Genomic DNA, 8,901 nt, shown 5'->3' with positions numbered 1-8,901 from the left:
TTTCCTATGGAGGGGTTGTTTGTTTACTTTTAGCTTAATTACTCGGCCCCTGTTTGTCGTAGCCCAAAGTTTTTAGTATGGTTAGATGGGGGACAAATTGGACTATAACATACCCTAAGGACATCCCCGTATCTCTAGTAGACACAGAGTTATGGGCCTGCAAAGTATAGTCTAATGCATTTCCTATGGAGGGGTTGTTTGTTTACGTTTAGCTTAATTACTCGGCCCCTGTTTGTCGTAGCCAAAGGTTTTTAGAAGGGTTAGATGGGGGACAAATTGGACAATAACATACTCAAAGGACATCCCCGTATCTCCAGTAGAAGCAGAGTTACGAGCCTGCAAAGTATAGTCTAATGCATTTCCTATGGAGGGGTTGTTTCTATACGTTTTTTTTAAGTACTCGGCCCCTGTTTGTCGTAGCCCAAAGTTTTTAGTATGTTTAGATGGGGGACAAATTGGACTATAACATATCCTAAGGACATCCCCGTATCTCTAGTAGACACAGAGTTATGGGCCTGCAAAGTATAGTCTAATGCATTTCCTATGGAGGGGTTGTTTGTTTACTTTTAGCTTAATTACTCGGCCCCTGTTTGTCGTAGCCCAAAGTTTTTAGTATGGTTAGATGGGGGACAAATTGGACTATAACATACCCTAAGGACATCCCCGTATCTCTAGTAGACACAGAGTTATGGGCCTGCAAAGTATAGTCTAATGCATTTCCTATGGAGGGGTTGTTTGTTTACGTTTAGCTTAATTACTCGGCCCCTGTTTGTCGTAGCCAAAGGTTTTTAGAAGGGTTAGATGGGGGACAAATTGGACAATAACATACTCAAAGGACATCCCCGTATCTCCAGTAGAAGCAGAGTTACGAGCCTGCAAAGTATAGTCTAATGCATTTCCTATGGAGGGGTTGTTTCTATACGTTTTTTTTAAGTACTCGGCCCCTGTTTGTCGTAGCCCAAAGTTTTTAGTATGTTTAGATGGGGGACAAATTGGACTATAACATATCCTAAGGACATCCCCGTATCTCTAGTAGACACAGAGTTATGGGCCTGCAAAGTATAGTCTAATGCATTTCCTATGGAGGGGTTGTTTGTTTACTTTTAGCTTAATTACTCGGCCCCTGTTTGTCGTAGCCCAAAGTTTTTAGTATGGTTAGATGGGGGACAAATTGGACAATAACATACTCAAAGGACATCCCCGTATCTCCAGTAGAAACAGAGTTTTGAGCCTGCAAAGTATAGTCTAATGCATTTCCTATGGAGGGGGTTTGTTTCGTTACGTTTTGCTTAAGTACTCGGCCCCTTTTTGTTGTAGCCCAAAGTTTTTAGTATGGTTAGAAGGGGGACAATTTGGACTATAACATATCCTAAGGACATCCCCGTATCTCTAGTAGACACAGAGTTATGGGCCTGCAAAGTATAGTCTAATGCATTTCCTATGGAGGGGTTGTTTGTTTACGTTTAGCTTAATTACTCGGCCCCTGTTTGTCGTAGCCAAAAGTTTTTAGAAGGGTTAGATGGGGGACAAATTGGACAATAACATACTCAAAGGACATCCCCGTATCTCCAGTAGAAGCAGAGTTACGAGCCTGCAAAGTATAGTCTAATGCATTTCCTATGGAGGGGTTGTTTCTATACGTTTTTTTTAAGTACTCGGCCCCTGTTTGTCGTAGCCCAAAGTTTTTAGTATGTTTAGATGGGGGACAAATTGGACTATAACATATCCTAAGGACATCCCCGTATCTCTAGTAGACACAGAGTTATGGGCCTGCAAAGTATAGTCTAATGCATTTCCTATGGAGGGGTTGTTTGTTTACTTTTAGCTTAATTACTCGGCCCCTGTTTGTCGTAGCCCAAAGTTTTTAGTATGGTTAGATGGGGGACAAATTGGACTATAACATACCCTAAGGACATCCCCGTATCTCTAGTAGACACAGAGTTATGGGCCTGCAAAGTATAGTCTAATGCATTTCCTATGGAGGGGTTGTTTGTTTACGTTTAGCTTAATTACTCGGCCCCTGTTTGTCGTAGCCAAAGGTTTTTAGAAGGGTTAGATGGGGGACAAATTGGACAATAACATACTCAAAGGACATCCCCGTATCTCCAGTAGAAGCAGAGTTACGAGCCTGCAAAGTATAGTCTAATGCATTTCCTATGGAGGGGTTGTTTCTATACGTTTTTTTTAAGTACTCGGCCCCTGTTTGTCGTAGCCCAAAGTTTTTAGTATGTTTAGATGGGGGACAAATTGGACTATAACATATCCTAAGGACATCCCCGTATCTCTAGTAGACACAGAGTTATGGGCCTGCAAAGTATAGTCTAATGCATTTCCTATGGAGGGGTTGTTTGTTTACTTTTAGCTTAATTACTCGGCCCCTGTTTGTCGTAGCCCAAAGTTTTTAGTATGGTTAGATGGGGGACAAATTGGACAATAACATACTCAAAGGACATCCCCGTATCTCCAGTAGAAACAGAGTTTTGAGCCTGCAAAGTATAGTCTAATGCATTTCCTATGGAGGGGGTTTGTTTCGTTACGTTTTGCTTAAGTACTCGGCCCCTTTTTGTTGTAGCCCAAAGTTTTTAGTATGGTTAGAAGGGGGACAATTTGGACTATAACATATCCTAAGGACATCCCCGTATCTCTAGTAGACACAGAGTTATGGGCCTGCAAAGTATAGTCTAATGCATTTCCTATGGAGGGGTTGTTTGTTTACGTTTAGCTTAATTACTCGGCCCCTGTTTGTCGTAGACAAAAGTTTTTAGCAGGGTTAGATGGGGGACAAATTGGACAATAACATACTCAAAGGACATCCCCGTATCTCCAGTAGAAGCAGAGTTACGAGCCTGCAAAGTATAGTCTAATGCATTTCCTATGGAGGGGTTGTTTCTATACGTTTTTTTTAAGTACTCGGCCCCTGTTTGTCGTAGCCCAAAGTTTTTAGTATGTTTAGATGGGGGACAAATTGGACTATAACATATCCTAAGGACATCCCCGTATCTCTAGTAGACACAGAGTTATGGGCCTGCAAAGTATAGTCTAATGCATTTCCTATGGAGGGGTTGTTTGTTTACTTTTAGCTTAATTACTCGGCCCCTGTTTGTCGTAGCCCAAAGTTTTTAGTATGGTTAGATGGGGGACAAATTGGACTATAACATACCCTAAGGACATCCCCGTATCTCTAGTAGACACAGAGTTATGGGCCTGCAAAGTATAGTCTAATGCATTTCCTATGGAGGGGTTGTTTGTTTACGTTTAGCTTAATTACTCGGCCCCTGTTTGTCGTAGCCAAAGGTTTTTAGAAGGGTTAGATGGGGGACAAATTGGACAATAACATACTCAAAGGACATCCCCGTATCTCCAGTAGAAGCAGAGTTACGAGCCTGCAAAGTATAGTCTAATGCATTTCCTATGGAGGGGTTGTTTCTATACGTTTTTTTTAAGTACTCGGCCCCTGTTTGTCGTAGCCCAAAGTTTTTAGTATGTTTAGATGGGGGACAAATTGGACTATAACATATCCTAAGGACATCCCCGTATCTCTAGTAGACACAGAGTTATGGGCCTGCAAAGTATAGTCTAATGCATTTCCTATGGAGGGGTTGTTTGTTTACTTTTAGCTTAATTACTCGGCCCCTGTTTGTCGTAGCCCAAAGTTTTTAGTATGGTTAGATGGGGGACAAATTAGACTATAACATACCCTAAGGACATCCCCGTATCTCTAGTAGACACAGAGTTATGGGCCTGCAAAGTATAGTCTAATGCATTTCCTATGGAGGGGTTGTTTGTTTACGTTTAGCTTAATTACTCGGCCCCTGTTTGTCGTAGCCAAAGGTTTTTAGAAGGGTTAGATGGGGGACAAATTGGACAATAACATACTCAAAGGACATCCCCGTATCTCCAGTAGAAGCAGAGTTACGAGCCTGCAAAGTATAGTCTAATGCATTTCCTATGGAGGGGTTGTTTCTATACGTTTTTTTTAAGTACTCGGCCCCTTTTTGTTGTAGCCCAAAGTTTTTAGTATGGTTAGAAGGGGGACAATTTGGACTATAACATATCCTAAGGACATCCCCGTATCTCTAGTAGACACAGAGTTATGGGCCTGCAAAGTATAGTCTAATGCATTTCCTATGGAGGGGTTGTTTGTTTACGTTTAGCTTAATTACTCGGCCCCTGTTTGTCGTAGCCAAAAGTTTTTAGAAGGGTTAGATGGGGGACAAATTGGACAATAACATACTCAAAGGACATCCCCGTATCTCCAGTAGAAGCAGAGTTACGAGCCTGCAAAGTATAGTCTAATGCATTTCCTATGGAGGGGTTGTTTCTATACGTTTTTTTTAAGTACTCGGCCCCTGTTTGTCGTAGCCCAAAGTTTTTAGTATGTTTAGATGGGGGACAAATTGGACTATAACATATCCTAAGGACATCCCCGTATCTCTAGTAGACACAGAGTTATGGGCCTGCAAAGTATAGTCTAATGCATTTCCTATGGAGGGGTTGTTTGTTTACTTTTAGCTTAATTACTCGGCCCCTGTTTGTCGTAGCCCAAAGTTTTTAGTATGGTTAGATGGGGGACAAATTGGACTATAACATACCCTAAGGACATCCCCGTATCTCTAGTAGACACAGAGTTATGGGCCTGCAAAGTATAGTCTAATGCATTTCCTATGGAGGGGTTGTTTGTTTACGTTTAGCTTAATTACTCGGCCCCTGTTTGTCGTAGCCAAAGGTTTTTAGAAGGGTTAGATGGGGGACAAATTGGACAATAACATACTCAAAGGACATCCCCGTATCTCCAGTAGAAGCAGAGTTACGAGCCTGCAAAGTATAGTCTAATGCATTTCCTATGGAGGGGTTGTTTCTATACGTTTTTTTTAAGTACTCGGCCCCTGTTTGTCGTAGCCCAAAGTTTTTAGTATGTTTAGATGGGGGACAAATTGGACTATAACATATCCTAAGGACATCCCCGTATCTCTAGTAGACACAGAGTTATGGGCCTGCAAAGTATAGTCTAATGCATTTCCTATGGAGGGGTTGTTTGTTTACTTTTAGCTTAATTACTCGGCCCCTGTTTGTCGTAGCCCAAAGTTTTTAGTATGGTTAGATGGGGGACAAATTGGACAATAACATACTCAAAGGACATCCCCGTATCTCCAGTAGAAACAGAGTTTTGAGCCTGCAAAGTATAGTCTAATGCATTTCCTATGGAGGGGGTTTGTTTCGTTACGTTTTGCTTAAGTACTCGGCCCCTTTTTGTTGTAGCCCAAAGTTTTTAGTATGGTTAGAAGGGGGACAATTTGGACTATAACATATCCTAAGGACATCCCCGTATCTCTAGTAGACACAGAGTTATGGGCCTGCAAAGTATAGTCTAATGCATTTCCTATGGAGGGGTTGTTTGTTTACGTTTAGCTTAATTACTCGGCCCCTGTTTGTCGTAGCCAAAAGTTTTTAGAAGGGTTAGATGGGGGACAAATTGGACAATAACATACTCAAAGGACATCCCCGTATCTCCAGTAGAAGCAGAGTTACGAGCCTGCAAAGTATAGTCTAATGCATTTCCTATGGAGGGGTTGTTTCTATACGTTTTTTTTAAGTACTCGGCCCCTGTTTGTCGTAGCCCAAAGTTTTTAGTATGTTTAGATGGGGGACAAATTGGACTATAACATATCCTAAGGACATCCCCGTATCTCTAGTAGACACAGAGTTATGGGCCTGCAAAGTATAGTCTAATGCATTTCCTATGGAGGGGTTGTTTGTTTACTTTTAGCTTAATTACTCGGCCCCTGTTTGTCGTAGCCCAAAGTTTTTAGTATGGTTAGATGGGGGACAAATTGGACTATAACATACCCTAAGGACATCCCCGTATCTCTAGTAGACACAGAGTTATGGGCCTGCAAAGTATAGTCTAATGCATTTCCTATGGAGGGGTTGTTTGTTTACGTTTAGCTTAATTACTCGGCCCCTGTTTGTCGTAGCCAAAGGTTTTTAGAAGGGTTAGATGGGGGACAAATTGGACAATAACATACTCAAAGGACATCCCCGTATCTCCAGTAGAAGCAGAGTTACGAGCCTGCAAAGTATAGTCTAATGCATTTCCTATGGAGGGGTTGTTTCTATACGTTTTTTTTAAGTACTCGGCCCCTGTTTGTCGTAGCCCAAAGTTTTTAGTATGTTTAGATGGGGGACAAATTGGACTATAACATATCCTAAGGACATCCCCGTATCTCTAGTAGACACAGAGTTATGGGCCTGCAAAGTATAGTCTAATGCATTTCCTATGGAGGGGTTGTTTGTTTACTTTTAGCTTAATTACTCGGCCCCTGTTTGTCGTAGCCCAAAGTTTTTAGTATGGTTAGATGGGGGACAAATTGGACAATAACATACTCAAAGGACATCCCCGTATCTCCAGTAGAAACAGAGTTTTGAGCCTGCAAAGTATAGTCTAATGCATTTCCTATGGAGGGGGTTTGTTTCGTTACGTTTTGCTTAAGTACTCGGCCCCTTTTTGTTGTAGCCCAAAGTTTTTAGTATGGTTAGAAGGGGGACAATTTGGACTATAACATATCCTAAGGACATCCCCGTATCTCTAGTAGACACAGAGTTATGGGCCTGCAAAGTATAGTCTAATGCATTTCCTATGGAGGGGTTGTTTGTTTACGTTTAGCTTAATTACTCGGCCCCTGTTTGTCGTAGCCAAAAGTTTTTAGAAGGGTTAGATGGGGGACAAATTGGACAATAACATACTCAAAGGACATCCCCGTATCTCCAGTAGAAGCAGAGTTACGAGCCTGCAAAGTATAGTCTAATGCATTTCCTATGGAGGGGTTGTTTCTATACGTTTTTTTTAAGTACTCGGCCCCTGTTTGTCGTAGCCCAAAGTTTTTAGTATGTTTAGATGGGGGACAAATTGGACTATAACATATCCTAAGGACATCCCCGTATCTCTAGTAGACACAGAGTTATGGGCCTGCAAAGTATAGTCTAATGCATTTCCTATGGAGGGGTTGTTTGTTTACTTTTAGCTTAATTACTCGGCCCCTGTTTGTCGTAGCCCAAAGTTTTTAGTATGGTTAGATGGGGGACAAATTGGACTATAACATACCCTAAGGACATCCCCGTATCTCTAGTAGACACAGAGTTATGGGCCTGCAAAGTATAGTCTAATGCATTTCCTATGGAGGGGTTGTTTGTTTACGTTTAGCTTAATTACTCGGCCCCTGTTTGTCGTAGCCAAAGGTTTTTAGAAGGGTTAGATGGGGGACAAATTGGACAATAACATACTCAAAGGACATCCCCGTATCTCCAGTAGAAGCAGAGTTACGAGCCTGCAAAGTATAGTCTAATGCATTTCCTATGGAGGGGTTGTTTCTATACGTTTTTTTTAAGTACTCGGCCCCTGTTTGTCGTAGCCCAAAGTTTTTAGTATGTTTAGATGGGGGACAAATTGGACTATAACATATCCTAAGGACATCCCCGTATCTCTAGTAGACACAGAGTTATGGGCCTGCAAAGTATAGTCTAATGCATTTCCTATGGAGGGGTTGTTTGTTTACTTTTAGCTTAATTACTCGGCCCCTGTTTGTCGTAGCCCAAAGTTTTTAGTATGGTTAGATGGGGGACAAATTGGACAATAACATACTCAAAGGACATCCCCGTATCTCCAGTAGAAACAGAGTTTTGAGCCTGCAAAGTATAGTCTAATGCATTTCCTATGGAGGGGGTTTGTTTCGTTACGTTTTGCTTAAGTACTCGGCCCCTTTTTGTTGTAGCCCAAAGTTTTTAGTATGGTTAGAAGGGGGACAATTTGGACTATAACATATCCTAAGGACATCCCCGTATCTCTAGTAGACACAGAGTTATGGGCCTGCAAAGTATAGTCTAATGCATTTCCTATGGAGGGGTTGTTTGTTTACTTTTAGCTTAATTACTCGGCCCCTGTTTGTCGTAGCCCAAAGTTTTTAGTATGGTTAGATGGGGGACAAATTGGACTATAACATACCCTAAGGACATCCCCGTATCTCTAGTAGACACAGAGTTATGGGCCTGCAAAGTATAGTCTAATGCATTTCCTATGGAGGGGTTGTTTGTTTACGTTTAGCTTAATTACTCTGCCCCTGTTTGTCGTAGCCAAAGGTTTTTAGAAGGGTTAGATGGGGGACAAATTGGACAATAACATACTCAAAGGACATCCCCGTATCTCCAGTAGAAGCAGAGTTACGAGCCTGCAAAGTATAGTCTAATGCATTTCCTATGGAGGGGTTGTTTCTATACGTTTTTTTTAAGTACTCGGCCCCTGTTTGTCGTAGCCCAAAGTTTTTAGTATGTTTAGATGGGGGACAAATTGGACTATAACATATCCTAAGGACATCCCCGTATCTCTAGTAGACACAGAGTTATGGGCCTGCAAAGTATAGTCTAATGCATTTCCTATGGAGGGGTTGTTTGTTTACTTTTAGCTTAATTACTCGGCCCCTGTTTGTCGTAGCCCAAAGTTTTTAGTATGGTTAGATGGGGGACAAATTGGACTATAACATATCCTAAGGACATCCCCGTATCTCTAGTAGACACAGAGTTATGGGCCTGCAAAGTATAGTCTAATGCATTTCCTATGGAGGGGTTGTTTGTTTACTTTTAGCTTAATTACTCGGCCCCTGTTTGTCGTAGCCCAAAGTTTTTAGTATGGTTAGATGGGGGACAAATTGGACAATAACATACTCAAAGGACATCCCCGTATCTCCAGTAGAAACAGAGTTACGAGCCTGCAAAGTATAGTCTAATGCATTTCCTATGGAGGGGGTTTGTTTCGTTACGTTTTGCTTAAGTACTCGGCCCCTTTTTGTCGTAGCCCAAAGTTTTTAGTATGGTTAGAAGGGGGACAATTTGGACTATAACATATCCTAA

Source organism: Phalangium opilio, unplaced genomic scaffold (genome assembly GCF_054372755.1).
Source record: "Phalangium opilio isolate 3A_F unplaced genomic scaffold, DU_Popi_V2 ptg000009l_1, whole genome shotgun sequence".
NCBI classification, from domain to species: Eukaryota; Metazoa; Arthropoda; class Arachnida; order Opiliones; family Phalangiidae; genus Phalangium; species Phalangium opilio.
The sequence above is the reverse complement of the archived record's forward strand: the minus strand, read 5'-3'. Positions refer to the sequence as shown.